This window comes from Aphidius gifuensis, linkage group LG2 (assembly GCF_014905175.1).
Source record: "Aphidius gifuensis isolate YNYX2018 linkage group LG2, ASM1490517v1, whole genome shotgun sequence".
Taxonomy (NCBI): domain Eukaryota; kingdom Metazoa; phylum Arthropoda; class Insecta; order Hymenoptera; family Braconidae; genus Aphidius; species Aphidius gifuensis.
The window spans coordinates 3,158,116-3,180,328 of record NC_057789.1 but is presented as its reverse complement, the minus strand read 5'-3'; the positions used below and the strand labels follow the sequence as shown (position 1 = coordinate 3,180,328).

Here is a 22,213-nt window from a genome sequence, read left to right as displayed (position 1 = left end):
TTATATAATTTTTTTAATGCAAGTTGTTGACAATTTTATTGTTAGTTTTATCAAGGGTACTTTGAGAGTTTTTCTTATGTTTTTCGTGAATATATTTTGATGGAAATTAAAATGTTTGAATACTTTTTATTGGCATCTTTTTTTTTTTTTTTTTTTTATGGATAATAAAAAATGTGTCGAAAAGAATTGTCTGTGAAGAAAAAGAAATAAAAGAAAAAAATAAATGTCTTGTTCAGTGTTTACGAGAATGAGAATTAAGGGTATATATTGAGGATATAAAAATAATTATATAGATCTTTGTGAGTTTTGTGAGGACAACGCATATAGTTATTTCAATTCAAATGGAATTTTATCAATTACGAGATTTCAAATTGACTATTGTGTGTCTACGAAAAAATATCTATGAGGAAAAAAAAATAAATAAAATATGTAATTGAGTGTATTGAGCTGTACATAAGGCTTGATTAAATTTCAAGCTCAAGGACATTCTAACTGAGGGTTGCATATTTTCCTCCCGATGAATGCTTACAGTATGTTGACCTTTTTTTTTTTCCATATTTATATACTTTGAAAAAAAAAATATAAATAAACTTGAGATGAAAAACGTGAATCGAAAAAAATAAAAAAATTCGATCCATTTGATTGAATAGAAATAAAAAAAAAAAAATAGATTTTTCTTTTTTAGGATTTTTCAAGCTTTGTTTAGTCATTCGTACTTTTTTTGTTTTTTTGTTTCCTTTGAAGCCGTTTGCTGTAAAGTTTCAGTAAGTGGCAATTTCCACTGGGACGATTATTTGTGCAACAGTGTCTCACGCGGTCTCAAACTCTCACGATAAAAGTAAAATGAGACAAACTATTCACATGCATAAATGTATCTTGTATATGTACATTTTACACACGTTTAAAATAAAAACTCAATCGCTGTATCATCTGTTAGATGGTCCATGTGAACATGCAATAATATCCCCCTATTAAATATACATATTTTTTTTTTTCTTCTCTTGTTTAACTCTTAAACAATTTTTCTTTTTTTTACATAATAAAAATGTAATACCATATCGATACTAATCGAGAGTATACTTTTAAAATAAAAATCTCAAAATAATTTCTCATTTAAATGCATCTCTATTGAACCAATACAATGAAATTTAATTGTAAAAAAATAAAAAAGAATCATCAAATTATCCTTTTGTTTTTTTTTTATTACAAAATTTTTTAATATAATTTTTTTATTTTTTCTATTTTTCAACACAGAAAAATGCTAATTAAAAAATATTTTATTTTCCAATATTTAACAATTTAATTTTTCTATTTTATATATTTAATAAAAAAGAAAAAAAAAATCAATTTTTACAAATATTTCGGCTTTTTTAATTTACATTTTCCACAATATTTTTTCATTCTCAAATTCTTTTCTTCAAATTGTATTTAATTATACAAATATAATTAAAATAAATATTCAATTTAACCTTTAACTTTTAATTTTACAATTAAATTACATTTATCATTGAACAAAATTATTTAATTTTATTTAAAAGTACACACTGATTTAGATAAATACAAAGTAGTAGTGAGTAAATAGAGTCATTGGTATATATTGTGTGACAGGTGTCGAATCTGGTTGGAAAATCTAATCATGCATAAGTCACCTGAGGCTATGTATACACATGTATGTTTGTATATATACATAATATATAAACGTGTCTGTACATGATGCTCATCCCCAGCTTTGATGAAAATCACGTGAAAATTTTCATGCAAATATATAGGTGGCAGATAGAAGGACTGTTTGACAAGTAAATCGTATGCAGTATGTTTGTAAATAAGAGATATAAGAAATAGGGGGAAGGGGGGTTGTTTAAGGTGGAGCAGATATATAAGTATAAAATGGAGAATTGTAAAAAATAAATAGATCATGTATACTGAGAGATGGTTACAGTGTTATTCACGGTTTTCGATCGCGTGCCATTGAGTTTTTTTCTTCAACCGAGAAATCGATATCACTGCTGGTAACCATCAGCTTGCGAATATGTATACTCAAATAATCCACAAGGAATCATATATATATTTCACATGAACTTAAACTTATGTTAAATTTATATATGGTTCCATGTACAACCTGTAAGCATTGGAATGAGGTAACATACATATAATGGTTTTGAAATCGAATACCGCAACGCGGATACATCACTCACATCAGAAAAATGTCGTCGTCGTCGTCGATGTCGTCGTTCAGTGTGCTTGACGAGGCATAAGAACGCTCTTGGCGCATACAACCGATCTTCATCGTTCCATAATGGTCTTCAATCAAGCGTACAATTTTAAGACTAAAGTTTCTTATGTTACATAACAGCTGGAAAATAGCCTCAATTTACTCATACTTATTTTATATATCTAGTGGTTTTTTTTTTTATTTTTTTTTGTAATTTTATTATTTTCGTTTTTATGATAGTTTTTTTCTTTTTTTCTTGATTGGAATTATACTGGAGAATGGTTATGAATTATAATAATGGTGATGGTCGTGGTGTATATTCATTTTGTAAATATACATATGTGAAATTGTGGTGGAAAATAATTTTACTTTTTTAATCACCATTCATTTTAATCATTTATCTCGTTCGAGTGTGAACTGACTTTATGAGGTACTAGTGTAATTTATTTTAAAAACGTGGAGGGGAAAATTAAAAGACGGAATAAAAGCATTTATGGAAGATAAATTTATTTGCTAGAAATTTGCAATTAAACGATCGTTTTTTTTCTTTTTTGGTCTAAAAAATAATATTTGTTTTACATGATTAATTTTATTTGATTTTACAAATTTTTTTTCCGTCATGTAAAGCAGTATAATGATTGAAAAATTGAATTTTCATATTTCACTAGAAAAAAAAAAATATATGAAAATAAAAAGTTTGGTTGAAAAGAATATATTTTTTTATTTTTTTATTTTTTTCGCAAGCTCTGTTAATATATTTTACGAGAAAATATTAAACTTTTAAAATAACAATTTTTTCATTTTTTTTTTCAACAGTTTATATTTTGTTTTTATTTTTTTATATTTTAAAATGTTGATTTTTAAAAAAATTACATTTTACAAAGCTTCAAGATTTTATGAAAATTAATTTTCTTTGAAATAAATCAATTTATTTATTTTTTACCAATTAAAATTCAAGTATATATACAAATAAATTAGTGAATGTTTTTATTTTTATTCAATTGCAGAAGTAATTAATTTAATATATAATTATTTAATAAAAAATTTTCCTCTTAAATATTGATTTAAAAACAAAAAAATATACTTTACTCTAGATTCATTATTTCACACAATTCTTCATTGAAAATTTTTCAATAATTACATGAGCATATAAATAAAATATCTAAAAAAAAAAAAAATGCAAGTAACCTGATTCCTGTAAAAAAATAAAAACAATATACATCAGCATCTCATATTAGTCATTAAATTTTCAAGTATCATCTTTGATTTTTAAATTTATCTTATATTTACATCAAAAAAAAATTGATTGCACTCAAGATGTATATTGTAAAAAGCAAAGAAGATGGTATAATTATCACTTGAAACTTAAGCATTCAATATTCATTGTGGAGTATACAAGAAAGTTTTACAAGATCATTTTTTCATCAGTGTTCAATAAAGACCCAATTGTTTCTATTGTTATTGACACGACAACAAACAACTTGTTTGTATCAATCAACAATCCCATTTAATTGCTGTCTCTTGTATTTACAATAGATCTATTGAAGTACTATTGTCTAAAATATATATTTCAAAATATATATATCTGTCAATAAATCAAAATTATTTTCATCATTTTTATTAATTATTTATTTAATTTATGAATAATTTCTTTTGGATATGAGCTTTACATAAATTGTTACATCACAATTTTCTTTGGTTAAATTATTAATTGTTTGTAATCATATTCCGCGTGAGAAAATTGAAATAGAATAATTATATCAACAGTTACGTAAATTAATTATTTCGTTTCATTTGTTTGAGCCAAACAAATAAATATTGAATAGTCATTTGAAAAATTTGCAAATGGTTTTAAAAAAAATATTTAAAAAAAAAAAATCGAAATGCTATATTAAAAACAGTAAAACAAAATATTAAAAAATACAAACATTTGAAATATTATTGAATAAAAAAATTTTTTTCTTATTTTTATGATGTCATATATTGAGATAATAATATTTTTCAATTTTTTTTTGCACAATATGTCTAGTGAATGTGGGGATATATGTAGTACTATTATTTTACAACAAATATTGTTCTTGAAAATTCGAAATGTACTTCCATCGGTGGATGATGGGTTTCACTGATTAGATCAGTTTTATGAACTGGTATATTTACAAAATAAAATTACCTATTTATTCGATTCACTCTTTTCACATTTTCTTATATTAAACAAGATTTTAAATGGATATTTTATTATATGTATTTCCGAAATTTATTTCGTTAACTATCATCTCATTTCTGACATTTGATATAAATCCAAATTTGTAGTTTTTTTTTTCATACTCATTTATTATAACTGGAAATTTTCATTTGCTAAAAATATTTTTATTCTGGAGTAATAATAATAATATTGAAAAAAAAAAAAGTTATAAATGAAAAATATAATTAATTATTTATACAATTTTGCTAGAAGTTTAAAAAATAAATACTTGTTGTTTTAAAAAGTAGGTTTATCTTGTAAAAAGACGAGCAAAGTTTATTTGTAAAGAGTATAAGTGGACAGTAATTTACCGCGAATTTAAGTAACTTTGAACTTTGAAAGATGGTAGTGTACGTTGAGCCATTGCGCGTAGACTGAGTTTTCAATTTAATCCGTAAACATTTTTCAAAAATTTTTTCTCTTTGCACTTGCTTATGTTTCAAATTTTTTTAATATATTTATTTATCAATTTTTTTTTCTATCTGTTCATCTTATCGTCAGTGTGAGCTTTCAGCTACAGTAGATGAAAAGTTTTTAAAGTAAATATATACATATATATTCTTTCGCACCGTCAAGATACAACTTTATAAAACACACAATTACTGTGTAATTTATTTCTCACGAGATTTTAGAAAATATCTAGTTTGTCAAAATTTACAAAAGTTATCAAAAGCATACATTATAATTATAAAAAAAATATTTTAAAAATAAGATTAAATTTAAGATGTTTCAATGATATCAAAAATTAATATTCATTAAATTGCACACAATAAAAATTAATTAATTAGTCATTATATTTTAATGACTCAATGTTATTATTATTTTAAATTTAATTTTTTGAATATTTAATCTTTCAAGCTCTGTTTTTTGGGAATATTTTGACTAGAAAATTTTTAATAGGACATTGTTAGTCATGTAATCCTAGATATTCTCGATAATCGATACAGCAAGATGTGTGTGATCACTTGTTTATTCAGTATGAATGTTTAAAATAACATAGTATTCATGTAGTGTTGAATAAAGTCAAATAAACTATCCGATTTAGTTGAGTCAATAGTGCAGAAGAATGAACATCAAAGGCCAGCCAAATTCAAACATCATTCGTACTTTACGAATCAAATTTCACGATAGGAAACAGTAATCATACCTTCAAACATTTAAATTGAAATATGTTTTTTTTTTTTTTTATAAAACACCCGCATATTGTATGATACATATTATATGTACATACAAATTTTTTTTCATTTTTTTTATTTCATTCTATTTTTAAACGTATATCGTATATACACTTGCCAATCGTACTTTAATTAACAAATACACACACGCACATATAAAATAAATACAAAAAAGAAAAAGAACAATATAAAAAACAAAAACAAAATAATTTTTTTTTATTTCAAATACAAATAATAATAACAATAATAAATACTCAACAATTGTATACATTGTTCTCTGTATATATTCACTAATTTTATTCGCAATCACATACAAAAATAAAATACGTATAAATTTTATCCTGTAAACAAAATGGTCACATTGGAAAATAAATGTTTAATTGTATTATAATTGATAAAAGGGTTGAGATATCTATACGTTTACTCGAGTGACACATTGTTGAACCACGATTAAATTTCGATGATCAGTGAACCATTGAACAATCAAGCTATGGTTCAATATATTAATTATAATTTAAAATATAATTTATTATTTTTTCTTATTTAATTATTATTTTAAATTATCTTTTTTTAATAAATTTAATATTCGTTTGAAAATTAAAATTATTTCATTGATCTATTTGATCGATTAGAATTTAAATTATATTATTTTGGTATTGCCAAAATGCATTGTCCATCTTTAAATGATTTCGATAAAAATAAATAAAATATTGAAGATGTATTTTGCACAGAAAAAGTGGCATTTTATTTTTCTTCTTATTTGATTTTTTTTTTTTATTCTATTTTTTTTATGATTTTGTTCTATTTCCATATGGTGTCTATTTTTTATTTTTATTTATTTTCCTTCTATTTGTATATATATTTTTTTTAGTTTTATTATTTTTTTACCTGGGGGTTAAAAAAAGGCAACAACGTTGGTAGTGACTGGGTTGAATGCAATTTTCCAAGCGTCAATGCCAGTTCATGTGTAAAATTTTACGATTTGTGACGTTTAAGGTTATTATCATTATTTGTTCAAGTATGCAAACCAGCAAGCAATATTTATATGTATATAAAAAAATAAAAAATAAAATATGTACAACAAGATGACGAAATTATGCACTCCCTGAGTTGACTACATGTACCAAGTGTACACTTATATGACACAAAAAAATATATTACCCCAAGTATGTAATACATATTCTATGTATTTAAAAAAAAATATATAAAATATATTTCACCAAATATAAAAATCTCCTGTCATATATTTTAAATGATATAAAAAATATAGAATAAAAATTCATCCAGTAATTTAGATCACGTTTTTTTATTTATTAAAATATATTATTATTTTATTTTTAATTTTCAATGTGCTTAAAAAATAAATGAAATACATATATAAAATCAATAATTTATATTTATACGTAATTGGATTAAAAAAGAGGTTTAGTTCAGTTGATGAAGCCATTATCAAATGAGTTGTTCATGTTGGTTGCTTTTTGAATTTTGATCGTGGCAGAACACCTGGTGGACCATGAAATTTAGCGAGTACCTGGTTGCCCGCAGGGCCAGTTGAACCGTGAAATTTGTCTCTGGGACTTTTAAGCGGCCCACCCATCCAACTGGATATATATAAATAATACAAATATAATTAATAATTAAATTTCCCAATAATATCGAGTAAAAAAAAAAAAATTACTGGCTCATGAAAATTAATGATCTATGAAATAATATAAATTTTATTATGTCAAAAAATTATCATAAATTAATTTCTGTTTGATATTTTAAAGTTCAAGTTATTTTTAAATTATGTATTCATAAATGTCATGCGTTAATGGAAAAAAAAAAAAAAAATACTATAAAATTCTTTTTCATATAAAAAAGTATATTTTCAAATTAATTTATATAAAGTATTTCAAAAGAATTTTTTAGAAATAAAAAAATTTCATAAATAAAAGGTTAATTAAAAGAATAGAAAGGGAGTTTTAGATACATTGGATTTTTATGTTTGTAAGAATTATTTGTCAGTTTAATTGAAATAATTTTCTTACAAACATTTGTGTGACAGTGGAATTTTTCTTTCATTGAGTGATATATATCTCTCTCACCTTTTTGTTGTATCATTTTCCGTGAAAACCCTTGTTTGTATTTTTTATTTTTTTTTATCTTGAGCTGTTCTTTTTTCGTTTATTGGTTGAAAAATAAAAAATAAAATAAAACAGAAGACAGCAAAATAAAAAATATGGTAAAAGTAAAAAAAAATAAAAAATAAAAAATGGTATATTGTTAAAGAGCAAGATTTTTTTTTTTGTCATTGCGACGATCAAAGTGAAGCATGTTTTTTGATGTACAATTGGAATTCTCTGAATCTCGTGAATGGTGGAAATTTGTGGCTTATCGTTGAAAATCGATCATTGTCTTGACGTTATACTGGCATCGCGTTGTCGTCTACTGTCGTGACCCGAATTTAACTCTCCTTTTTTTTTATCTCCTAACCACCCTAATTTTATATATCCAACCAGGACCAACTTCACAACAACTTATCCAGCTAAAATGTCATTTTTAGTTTATTCGCATCTTTTTTTTATTCAAAATTATTCCTTTTTCTCTCGTATATATCTTTCTTTCTTATTTTATTTTTCGTCATTTTGTTTGTTGTCATATACTCGTCCTTTCGTAAGCACTGAAACTTGTAATTTGCATAAATTGTAAATGTCGCTTGGACGACCGAAGAAAAAGATCGTACAAAAAAAAAAAAGCAAAGAAGAGGGAGAAGGGTTTGTAAGGGTGCAAATCTCATTTTACTACAACTGTGGCTGTGGCCTAAAGACAGGCTATACCAACTAGCAGTAGCAAAGAGTACAAATCCCGTAGAGTTATTTCATTTTTTTTTTTTTTTATTTATTTATTTTTTTTTGCATCTTTGGTTTTTATTTGCACAGCTTTTGCTTTTTTATTCGCGTATAACGACTCAACTTTTCTTCCTTGAATTCTCTTTCATTCTGTAATCTTCTGGTCTTGGTTATATTTATTTTTTATTTTTCTTATTTTTGTTAAATTCAATTTCAACGTTTTTATTTTTTTTTCTATAAATATTTTTTTATCTTCATTTTAATAAAATAACAAAAAAAAAAAAAAAATTTAAATAAATAAAAATTTCCATTTATAAATTTTATTTTAAATTTTATTATTTTTTAAAAATCATTTTAAATTTGATAGATATATATTTTGATGTAATTTACATGTAATATAATAACGTTACAATTTTTAAAAAAGCTTCTAGTGTACAGTTGAATTTTTTTTTTTTTATATGTGTGTGCGAGCTTTATGAATTTGTATGCACAAGCTTCATTCCCTTGTGATCGCATGAGGATTACGCACGAGCAGCTTTATAATAGTTCCGGCTTGTTCTTATATATGGTTACGTTCCAGTTACTTAACTGTCACGGTAGTTTACTTGCAGTATTTTATATATATATATATAGTGTAAAAAACTCTTGAGACTTTAAAACTATTTTTAAAATCTGCAGGACTTTAGCTGAAATTGTTCAAGGTGACCTCACGGTTGACTGAATTTTTATTCAATCGACTATACTCGCATAAGATCGAAAATATCTTCAATTTAAAGTCAATCAAAAGCATGTCTAAAATAGATAAATACATTTTAATAATCATTTATTTTTTATGAAAAAGACACGAAATATTTATTCAATATAATTTTACAAATAATTTATATATAAAAATTATTCTATTTATTATCTAGCTCAGTATTGAATATATGCCAGATACTCAAAAAAATTTCAAGACAGCTGAATTTTAGTTTTAGTCGCACATATTGCATGAAAGACTTCATGCATTTTGACATTACACTGGCTATATCTAAATTGTATAACAATAAATCCATGCACTTTTGCACATCTGTTGCAAAAGTCTTATTTTTTAGTTGACATTTTTCCTTTCATTTTTCTTTTTCTTTTCTTTTTCATATATAATAGTATTAACCTTAAACAAGCAAACAATTTTATTATTATAAAATCGACCTTTCACGCGAATTTAAAATACGTGTGGACAATTGATTGTATTCCAAGAATTTTTAGACATACTAATTTTTATTGTTATTTAAAAATAAACATTAAATAAAATCAATATATATAAAAGACATATTGTTTTATATGTATATAAAAAAATTGTTTTCTTGGAATTTATAAATTAATATTTATTATAACATGCAGTCAATTATACGTAGAATTAAATTTAGAACAAGTATTTTTTTTTTTACAATATGAATGTATGTGTTTTATGATTGTATATAGGTTTCAGATAGAAGCATTATAGATATTTAATATTGCAAGGGATATATTGTCTAATGCGCATATGAAACCTGATGAGTTCAAGTTGTACGTGTTTCCCCTTTTTAAAATATACAGACATTGAATTAATTTGTAGGGGAAAATGGTTTATAGAGCACTGGGTATCATATATAAATTTCAATGACGAGTAGTACTTAGTCTAGATAGTTGTGTAAATATTTCCAAGTATGATTGATATGTAAATTAATTTATCAAATTATATAATTAATTGATAAATTAAAAAATTTATTAAATTGAATTCAAGGTAATATAATAATATAAATAATCAAATAAATAGAAGCATTCGGGTGAAAAAAAAATAATTTGATTTGATCAAATCAGTATTTGCACACCCTCAGTTCACAACGTGTGTCAACCGAAGATAAGTATCCATTTAAATCCCGGTCCAGTACTATTCACCTTTTCTTCACAATTTTGTTCACATATATATATATACACTGTATCTGTATATATATATATTGAAAGGACTCTATTTCAATTTCAATCACTTTTTTATCCTTACCTTTTTTTATTTTATATTCTACAAATAAGAAAAATAAAAAAGAATAAATATTTATTTTTAGTAGGATCAAGAGCCTTGGAAATAACAATTACATTTGTATTTTATTTTTATTTTTTTTTTTATTATTTGTTTATTAGACAATATTTATTTTATCAGACTGTTTATACTGGTGTTATTAAAATTTAGCATCAATATTGAAATTTGAAACTTGAAAAACTGTTTATTATTAAAAAATCAACATTTAAAAAAAGAAATTTGTCAAATTAAAATTTGAAAAAGTTAATTTAAAATTAAGGAAAAAACTGTTTTGATATTTTAGAAAAATATTAATTTAATTGTTAACATTTGACGATATTAAAAATTTTATTTTTACTGGTTGTATGTATATTAAATTAAATGAAATAGTAAAATCGAAAAGAAAAATATAGTAATGATGTCGTGCACTGGTCGTTGATGTAAATAATTATTATCTGTTTTGTTTTATGAGGTAACTTTTACGATGTCTAATTTTGTGAAAGATAAAAGGTGGCTTGATGAAAGAGGTTATCTAATTTTCTTTTTTTTTTTTTTTCATTTTTAAAAAACTCACACGGAAATATGTATGAAAAAAATATACATGTGTTGAATATATACATATTTTTTTTTTCTTTTAAAAAACGACTGGTGTGTTTGTAAAAAAGACCAACACCTAGATGATAACACCTAGATACTTGGTTAAAGTCATAAAAATAAGGATTGTGCGCATTGCCATGAGGTCATTAAAGACTCTTGAGACTCATATAACGAAAGACAGAATGGTGAGCAAAAAAAAAAAACAAGCAAAACGTGGAACATCGCGTCCGGTATTAACGGCTCAGACGAAAGGGTTGTTATATAGGATATAAAAATAGGTGTGGACAAAAATGGGAGAAGGTTAAAAAGATGATGCATCACGCGCAGTTGCCTGTTAAAAGTTGGCCTTATAATGTTCTCTACTATATATATATCAACACCACTTTCCAGATTTGGCTAGTCTGAAAATTGCCCGTGGGAAAAACTTGTGACACATTTGGCTGTCAACAATTTCATTGTAAAATTTAATATCTCAGTTGTACAAGAGTTCACCGGTGCGATAAGTTAAATTATCATTATAATCATCTTTTCTACTTCATACGTAAATATATACAATGACGAGCTTGTTTTATAATATAAATTTATACAAAATACTAGACAAAATAAAAAAAATTTAATTTATTTTAAATTATTATTTTGTAATATATATACAATTAAATTCATTTTACATTTATTTATATCTGAAATTATTATTTTTTTTTTTAAATAAATTTAATTATTTTATTAAAAGAAAAAAAATTATAAATTTCAATATTAAAATAAAGAAATTATAATTTTTGGAATTTATTTTTTTATTTTAGTATTTATTTTGATGCATTATTTTCCAATGCCAGTTGGCAGCCTGGATCTTGATACTAACTACTTGCTCGATAGTCATTTTTCATATGACTGAATTTTTAATATAAATGGTATTTATTTTATTTCATTATTTAGACTCAAGTATTTTCATTTATTTATTTTTATAAACTAATATTATTATTACATTTTTTTTATTTATTTTTTTTAATTTTCGGAAGTTAAAACCACCTATTTACCTTTTTGCTCATTAAGAGTGCTCATGAAATTTATTTATAAATATTTTCGTTTCTAAAAGTCTTGCTTAAATATATATATAATTACAAAGAAATTACCTCTTTCATAGCAAAATAATTGTAAATATACAAAATAAAAAATATTATTCTTAAATCTTATTTTATTAAGGTACTTTAAAATATATATAGAAATTATAAAATTCATAATAGCTTCTTTAAAATTTATACAAAGATTTTTATATTCATAAAGTAAAAAAGAATAACATCAAATTATTTCAGATTAAATTTTATCATGTTCCAATTTTTTTTATGCTATGAATAACAGGTCACTTTGTAGACATTATATTTCATAAAATTTTTTATTGTTTTATTTAAATTTTTCACAATCAATATTCACGAATTATTCACTCAATTAATTTCATCAATAATAGTATTACTACTCGATATTATTTTTCCTCAGCGTTGATTGTCTGTCACCTACTTTTTTTTCCACATTCACATAAAAATTTCATAATGAATTATCATTTTTATGAAAATAAAATTAATAAAACTTTCATATTTCCTATAAATATATTTTTAAACATAACTTATTTTTCATTTTCTAAATATAATTTTACTTACATAAAATATCATTCAAAATTTTATCTAAATTTTGGAAGATTCAAAAATAGAGCAACACACTGTCACTTGACATGTTAAATAAATTATTTGTTATTTTAATTTATAATAAAAGATAGATACCACAACCACAAAATGATAAAATAAAAAAAAGTATTGCTAAAAATATATACCAACATATTTATATGCATATATAAATAAATATATTTTTTTATTTTAGCAGTATAGAAGAGGTCAAAGACCAAGGATGTAAGAGTTATGGTTGGCATAATACATTCCAGTTTGGGTGTCATTGATAACGATATATATATAGATGGCGTGATTTAAATAAAGTATATGTCGTGGTTTGTCCTATAAACAAGCCTACCGAGTCACCTTGCAAAAATAAAAGCCATTCTGTTATAATAGATTATACAAGACGTTTTTGAGGTTTTAAAATAAGGCTCAACTGTTAAGTGTTGACAGTTTTTTTTTTTTTTTGGTAAATTAAATAAGGAAAGAATAACTTGTGGTTAATGCAACGCAAAGTCATTCTTGATAAAATCAGATTGTCATAGTTTAGGTGAATAAATCAGGTAGTCTTGATGTCTGTTCAAGTCAAGCAATACATGACTATGTCGTGCATGAATCTCCCCTTCCTATCAACAAAGATACCAAACGTTTTTCACTCAGCGAAGCTTTTAACACGCCCTTAACGCTTGCTATCATGATTAAAATATCCTATACATATACATAATACATGTACACGTATATAATACTCTTTAAATTAAAGGTAATAATGATCGTTTTACACCTTTACTTCCACTTGTTCACTGAAACCAGTTACTTATCATCAGAGCTTTTTTTTTTTTTCTTTTTTTTTCATCCTCGATTTCTCTCTTGGGACAGTTTATTATGTATAATATCAAATTCTAATATTTTATGACTTAATGCTTAAAAAAATATATTAGAATCTTCTTTTAAAAATTTATAATTATTAATTTTTTAAAATTTGTTTTATTTAAAAATTATATTATGCTATGTGTTTAGTTTTTATTCAGTTTAAATTATTCATTTGTTTAATTCATTATGAAAAGTTGAATGAGATGAATTAAAAATTACGAAAGATAGGTCCAGCCACCTCGAATGTGTTTTGTTATATATGTATACAATATAATATCTCAATGGTGTAAAATTTAAAATGCCTGCGGACTTCAATTTTCTTTGTTTACTTAACTCTAATACAAAAATTTTATTTGTTTTTTAAAACTCCGTAGTTGTTATATTATATGTATCCAACAGTGTATTATTATTCTTTTTTTTTTTTAGACTTTATTATTATTATTTTCTTGTTTGAGTACATGTATATTATATTTTATTTTTTTTATTTAAACCAGTATTCAGAGCTTTTACAAGTTGCTTGGTGTGATTTTTTTTTTTTTTTTACACTTTTATATGTTTTGAAATTTATTTATTTTATTACATACTATTACACCCTTAGTACAACAAAAAAATATGAATTTTCGTATTTCGATATAAGACTGACAAAAAATATTATTAGTTAAAAAATTGTATAATTAAATTTTTTTTTTTTTGTTACAATATTTTGATTTATTTTTTTCTTGTTATGTTTTTTAATTGAATAATGAAAATAAAATTAGAATCTTATAAGAGCAGCCGGCTTATATTGATAAACAGATATAAATTTAGAAAAAAAGTTAAAATTTTATATGAAATATTACGCGAGTACTCGTAAAACTATATAATCGTGATTTAAAATTCATGCATCATTGCCAAGTTCAAAAATTTTCAATATTCTATACAGCTCGCTATGTCATAGAGTTGTGTATTCACAACGATCCTGTTGAATAGCACTGTAAATTCTCAACTATTACCTGAATCTTTGCATCTATTTGTGGTTGAGCCAGCGGCAGTTGGTGACATCGTACCATTCACGTTGCTCATCCTTCTCGCACTTTCAAATATAAACGTACAGTTTAACACACTAACCCTCTGGCGTCAAAACTTTCTGTCTCATTCAATTCCTGTATGTACTTGATATATATAAATTTTCATACTATTAACTCACCGCAAATATTTAATCTAACACGATGTAATTCAGTTCAACACAAATACAATGATCATGCTGATATTATAAACACACGACAAAATAAACCCAAGTACATTTTCCAAAAATCCAATGATTATAATTTAATAAAATAAAAGTCAGGGAGTTTTGTTTTATATATTCATAAATTTTGAGGATTTTTGAGCTTTGCGTTTGTTGTCAAAAAATTATTTAAAAGAAAAGAAAAAGAAATATATTTATACGTAACACTTTATTTTATTTATTCATTTAACATCAAACCTTAAACTGGAAAATTCGAAAAATTTGTGAATATATAAAACAAAACCCCCTTAATATTATCCATATTTTAAATTTTCAACCAAAACATTTGTTGTTAAATAAATAAATAAAATAAGTCAATTACGTGTATATACGTGTGGTATCACGCGTTCATTTCACTTGAAAATTGTTGTTTTTTCACTAAAAAAATTTTTTTTCTTGATTATTCAATTATAAATAAAAAAGACAGAGACTGAGTGCAACAAAAATGGTAGTGGCAACTATACGCCGTTGCTTGTCACGTTAATCACGGTTACTTCAAGTCCAAAGTACAATTTCGTGACACATTCACCTTGCGTGGTAGATATTTTTGTTTTGTGCCTTGACATTCAGACATTTCTTCTTTCTTTTTTTTTCCATTATCTCTAAAAGTCTTGTTTTAAAATAAATTATTATATTGATGTATAAAAAATTAATGTCATTAAATTAAATTTTGACAATTTAAAAAAAAGAAAGAAAAAAAAGAATAATTTTTGGTTTTTCTAATATACAGTATGTATAGATAAATATTTTGCTGTATTTATTATTTTCTTTTAAAAAAAAACGTGTTTTTTTTTAACACATTTGACGTCTTTAGTCCGATGCACGTGTCTATTCATCCCCGAAAGCTGTCACAGCTCAGGTTTTACTTGATATACCGTTTTAATTTTCATACGCTAACGTGCAATGCCAGCAAACATCTATTGCCATGGGATTGATTTATCGTGACGGGGTGTGCCACATATGCAAAAAACATCTATCCTTTATACTTATATAACGTCATTGGTATATGTAGCAAGCTCTAACATAATATCTATAGGCATAGATTACTCAATTTAGAGAGTGCGGATAATGTTGTGAATAACACATAGGTGTGCATTGAGTATGTATACTACTAAAAGTACTAAATTGAAGATCGATTTACACTTTTTTTTTTTTTTTTTTTTATTATGTTTTTTTCCATTTCTCTTGTTGATTTGATCAATCTAAAACTTGTTAATGTGATTTCCAACAAAGTTCATCGGGCCAATTTATAAAATATATATATTTTTTTATTTATATCTCAATTTATCATTTCTCAATTTTTATATAGTTTTTTTTTATTTTTAAATCAATGAGATACTGATAGAAATCATTTAATGTTATTTGAAAATTAAAAATTTATAACAATTTTTTTTTTTTAACTTCATTTATTGATTATAATAATTTATTAAAATTTAATATAATTTATAAAATGAATTGTACAAAAGAAATTAATTTCTCTTTTTATCAATTTTTTAGTTTTTATAATTTTTTTTTTTCCTTTAAAAATTAAAGATATTTTTAATTATTTAATGCAAATAAACTTTTGTGTTTGTGATTGTTCTATGACAAATAATTATTTGTTAACTTGTATCAAGTTGATAAATGAAAACTTTGTTAAACTATTGAACTATTATACAACAATTATTTCACACCACTTTGAAATCGGTTTAACTTTGATATTGGTCTGACCTGAATAGTTATAAAATACAAATACAAACTGTTTATTTATAAATTTAATAACAATCAAAATTGAGTAATTGTAATTAACAGTATATAATCTTTTGTTTTTACTCATGTTATTGATAAATTATAAATTAATTAACTCATAAATTCAATTCAGTATATATGAATTTGATTTTCATAAATAAAAATTAAATAAACAAATAATAATTGAAATAACTTTAGGATTTAAATAATATACAAATCAATTTAATTAATTATTTCATTTCAATGACCAACTGTGGCTTCAAAGCCAACTAACAATGCGTTTCGTAACATAAAACTTTTGTCACATTCAAAAGGTGTTATTTTACAAAGCTACATAAAACGTCTGTGGTTCTACTAAATTTACATAAGAAATATATCAAAATAAAATTCAGACTTCTTGAAATACACAAATTATAATAAAATAATTTTACAAAATCTCTTTTAAATTTACAAAATAGAAAAAAAAGTAAAAAACAAAAATGAAACATACTCTTTAATAATCTAATATAAAATAAAAAAAATAAAAATGATCCAATAAATCATACTCTGTGTAGTTCATTTATCTCCAGTATATAATAAAAAAAAAAAAAAAAAAACAATCATATTTCCATGCACGCTACTATATTATATATCTTTTCAAACCAGCAAAATTTTTCAACAGCTTTATTCAGTTGATTATAATAGAGACAGATAAATACAATGCTATTTTTACGGTTGATTCATTTTTTTTCTCCGGATGAGGGATCAAATACAATCAATGATTTTATCATTTTTTTTTTTCTTTCGTATAATTCGCTTGCCGATTGTCGATCTAGCACAGTTATCAAACAATTCGTCGTCTAGAACAACGAAACTTTTGAAACGAGGATTCAATCAGAGATCGGCCCGTTAACTGAGAGAGAGAGAGAGAAGAATAAAATAAAATAGAAAAAAAAAAAAAGAAAATAGTGAAATAAAAGTGAAAGAATAAAAAGTTATCTACCCCTGGTAGTTTAAAGGGTGCCTCGAGCGTGCGAACGACAGGCTTGTACGGAAAGAAGGCGTGCACGCAATCGTTGGGCGCCAGGACGACCTCGCGCCTCGTGGTACAAATGACTCTTTCCTATTTCTCGATTCTCACTCAAACACTCTGCCCATTTTCCATTGCCACTGTACAATATACATATATCTCATTCACTCTATCCTAGCCACCGCGTCATTCCCATTTTAAATATATATGCCATATTCCAATCCCACGGCCGATTCGCAATTTGATATCATCCAATTTCGATCAGCAATACTATATGCATATTCACAACCTATATCTCTACATTCGTATTTTTTTTTTCTGTATATTTATAAGCATCAGATCTATTTTACTTTTTTTCTTTTTTTTTTTTGTACTCTTTCGTAGTGATGCAATCCTCTTGTATGCAATATTTATTTTTTTTTATGCAATATTTTTTTTTTTTTTTTTTCGGCAAACATCGGACTCTTGGTGTACCATTCAATAAAAAATCAATAAAATATATATATTCACTTGCCAATTACATGTATATGAAGTGCATCATATATTTTTTTTTTTCCTCTACATATTTTATTATAATAAATTTCGAAAAAAAAACAAAAAAAAGAATTTTATTTTGAAACCAATTTCAGGCTACTATCATCATATCATATTCAAAAATAAAAAAATGATGATTTGATATGTCATTCATAATTTGAAAATAACGCAGTTATTATAAAATGGAAAAAAAAAAAAATACAAAAAGTCATAAAATAAAATGAACAATAGTGATGGCAATATGTGGGGCATACGAATATTATGTATATATGCAATAGTTGCATTCGTGTGTCTCTTTATATATACGGAAAAGCTGATTACAAATATTAACAACTTTAACAAAATATATATACAGATAACTGGATAACAATATTACTGTATTTTCATGTGTAATTTCTGGATATGAGTTGTCAGATTTGCCCTGGGCAAATACAAACTCATCAAGTTTATTCGCAGAGACTTTTCGTAATTTCTAACCACAAACACGTTTTTATGTAAATATACATTGTTGTCCCATTGTTGTATTATAATTTAATTCACAAACTTGATATGAATTAGCTTATTTTTTTTCATTTAGAATCATATTATATAAACAATCAATAATTTTTGAACGAAATGAAATTATAATAAGTACTGATTTGAAAAAAAAGAAATGAAAAATATGTATATTACAATTTTATAATATACAATACAATGAAAATATTTGAATTTAAAACAAGCATAATATTATGATGGTACTGTAATAATAATACTACTTGGTACTAACCTATAATATGCAAAAAAGGAATATTCAAATAGAACAAACTGTGTGATGTTCTTTTATCTTGAATGTTTACAAAGAACAGTAATATTTTCATGTATGCACCAACTTTTATTCCACAGTTTTTAAACCAGCCAATTCTTGGAAAACATGGTCATTTTTTATTTTATTTTTTTCTCCTTTTTTTTTTTCAACAGTAATTTCATGGATATTTCATATCAAAAGAGTAAATTTTATTCAAAAATAAACTTTGATTATTTGATAATAATACTGATATAAAAAAATGTAATTTTTTTTTTTTTTTTATATTATTATTTTACGTAGAAAATATAAATTTAAATATTATCTGTCAGATTGAAATTTAGCCACAAATTTGTAAAACTTTTTTTTGATCATCTAGTTTTCATGAAATTTCTATTGACTTTGTGATTTAACTAAGAGTTGATTAAACTCTGCGCTAATCTTGTTTCCAATAGAACATATAAAAAACTTTAAAAGTAAAAAGTAATTTTTCTTTTTTTTTGTTATTAAAGTTTTATGACAAATTTGTCAACTAAAGTTAATATTAAAAACTTTTATTTATAAAATTAATAATTGAGATGTATATGAAATTCAAAATATCTTGTTAAATTTATCAATAACTTGTTAATTATTTAAAAATAATATTGTAATGTCAAATTATTAACAAACTAATAATACAATGGTAAAATTTCATCAATTTTCTCGATGAATGTGGTAAATACCTGCATGAAAACTGAAACTGTATATACCCTTGGTGGTTTTATTGGTAAACTTGTTACCAAATACAATTTCAAAATGTTAAATTGATTGTTAGCCATTTGATTTATATATTTTTAAATACAATTTCTCATTTTCTTTAAATTTTTTAGCTTTTATAAATTTTTTTATTTTGCACGATCACAGGGTTTACATTGTTATATATTATGTAAATGAATGTACGCCTGGAGGCATCTAAAAATCAATGACTTGAAAAAAATAAATCGTCCCAACAAAGTAAAACGTTATAATAATAAAAAAAAAAAAATATATAAAACACATATAAAGTGAAGGGAGGATTGATGATGAATGAGAGATGAGCTGGTATTTTGACTGGGGTTAAATTATTATTATTCATCTCTCTTGGGAACAAGATAATATACAAAAGAATCATAAATTATTATTTATTGATTCAATTGTATAACAAATAGACTATAAGCTATTGCAAATTACCCCTTAAAATTATATACAACCAATTGCGTTCTTTAGAATTTTTAAAAAACAATTTAAAATACAAATAAAAACTTTTTGATTATTTTAGATAAAAAAAAATCCAATTTAATAATATAAAAAACAATTAATTGTTTCATTAAGTCAACTCAATAAAATCATTTCATTCAATCTAAATTTAAATTATTATTATTTATTATATCTTTTTCAAAGCAAAATAATAAACAAAAGAATTATAAAATTTATCGATCAATTGTATGAAAAAAAAAAAAAAAGACTATACAGTTAAAATTATATACATGCAATGAGCTGATGAATTGTTTATAAAAAAAAAGGAATAATAATATACACATTTTTTTTATAACAGACATGTGATGTAGTTTTTCATCATCAATATTTAGTAAACATATTTTTTCATAAATATGAATTATCTGGGATGGTGAAATATATATGTAAATGTCATTATAACTGGCTAATTATAATTGTGATATTACAAGAATATATATATAGTAAATGTATTTGTATTAACGAGTGGCACTTGGGCTTGGTCTATTCAGTAGATTGAAATCAACATCGTGATGATTGTCCCACTATCGTTGAGACATGCAAGCATACAGTAAAATAGTACCTGACGTTCACAGTGCCCACATAAGTGGATGTCTAAATCGGCGTGTGACATCCTACATATACACAATATATATATATATTCAATTTACATAAGGGGAGAAAAATAATACGCTTTGTATGTTTAGGCACTGTCTTATACACAATAATACACGCGAACATGAAAACTTTTGTTCGACAATTGTACATTGATGCTTTTGACTGACATATATTATTCAGTTATTTGACAAATAATGTTGTTGTTATTTTCAAGCAAAAAGGGTTGTTACACTTGTATATGCAAGTCTGGTGTCTAAATAACTGATAGATATATATAGCCAATTTTTTTTTTTTTTATCGATAGATTGCCAGACAGATGCCTGAAATATTTTACATGCATGTGAATATTTTAAATTTCAGAAAAAAAAAATTCATTTGAAAAATATAAAAAAAATTTGATAGTTTTTTTCAATAGGAATCGAGGAAATGTGTCAAGCTTAATTTTATCAATTTAAAATCACTTTTTAAGACTGTAAATTAAATACGAAAAATAGAAAAAACAAGAATAGGGACAAAAGTTTTATGAAATAAATCAAATGTCATTATTGTCAATTTTGCAATCGAATAAAAATCATAGACTTTGTATATGTCACCAAAATGTTTTTGTAATTTCAGTGATTTCCCCAGAGGTCATCGAAAATTTGTAGAAAAAAAAACCCCTAATTGCTCGAACTGTTAATATTGGCATTTTATTTTCTCAATTTTTTAACTTGAATTTTTTTATAATCAAAAAAAAAAAAAAACTTGCAATATTTTTAATTAGTCTTTATTTATTTGAGATTAAATTGAATTTCGTAAATTTATAAGAAAAAATTAACAGTACTAAAATGAAAATAGAATACATAAATAAACTCTTCGGTAAAATATTATTTTTTATTCAGTTTTTAATATCTTCAATGATATAAATTTATATATATAATTTTTTTCTATACATTTGGTTTAAGCTTTTGAAGTAAAAATAATATCTGATTCAATAAGAGATCTTGAGCTTATCAAGCTAGCAAAAAATTAAATCCACCGTTATAATAATATTATTAATCTTTTATGTGACCTTTTAAACAGGCCATATTTGCTAGTTAAAATTATTTCTTCATTTTTTTATTCTACTGGTACTCTTAACATACTAATTATCATTTTTTTGTGCTTTTTAAAATTTTTTTTTTTTTTTTGAAAATTTAATTGCATCAAATTTTACAATAATTTATTAACATTTGCTTTTCAATCTGCATTAATGAATAATCTATTTTTTTGTTTTAAAATTCTGTCACTCTGAAAATCTCATTACTTAAAAAAAAACTTCTCGAATTTATTTTTAATAAACACGTATTTTTATCATTTTTAAATTCAATATGAAAAAAAAATTTCTTCGTATTTTCTGATGTATTTTTATACAAACTATATT

At 23.9% G+C, this 22,213-nt stretch overlaps 1 protein-coding gene across 2 annotated transcripts in view; it reads left to right on the top strand.

Moving 5' to 3' along the window:
- The window catches only part of LOC122848341 (neurotrimin-like), a 75,981-nt gene that overhangs the window by 9,930 nt on the left and 43,838 nt on the right, over nt 1-22,213 (top strand). The gene's annotated exons all lie outside the window — the stretch shown is intronic.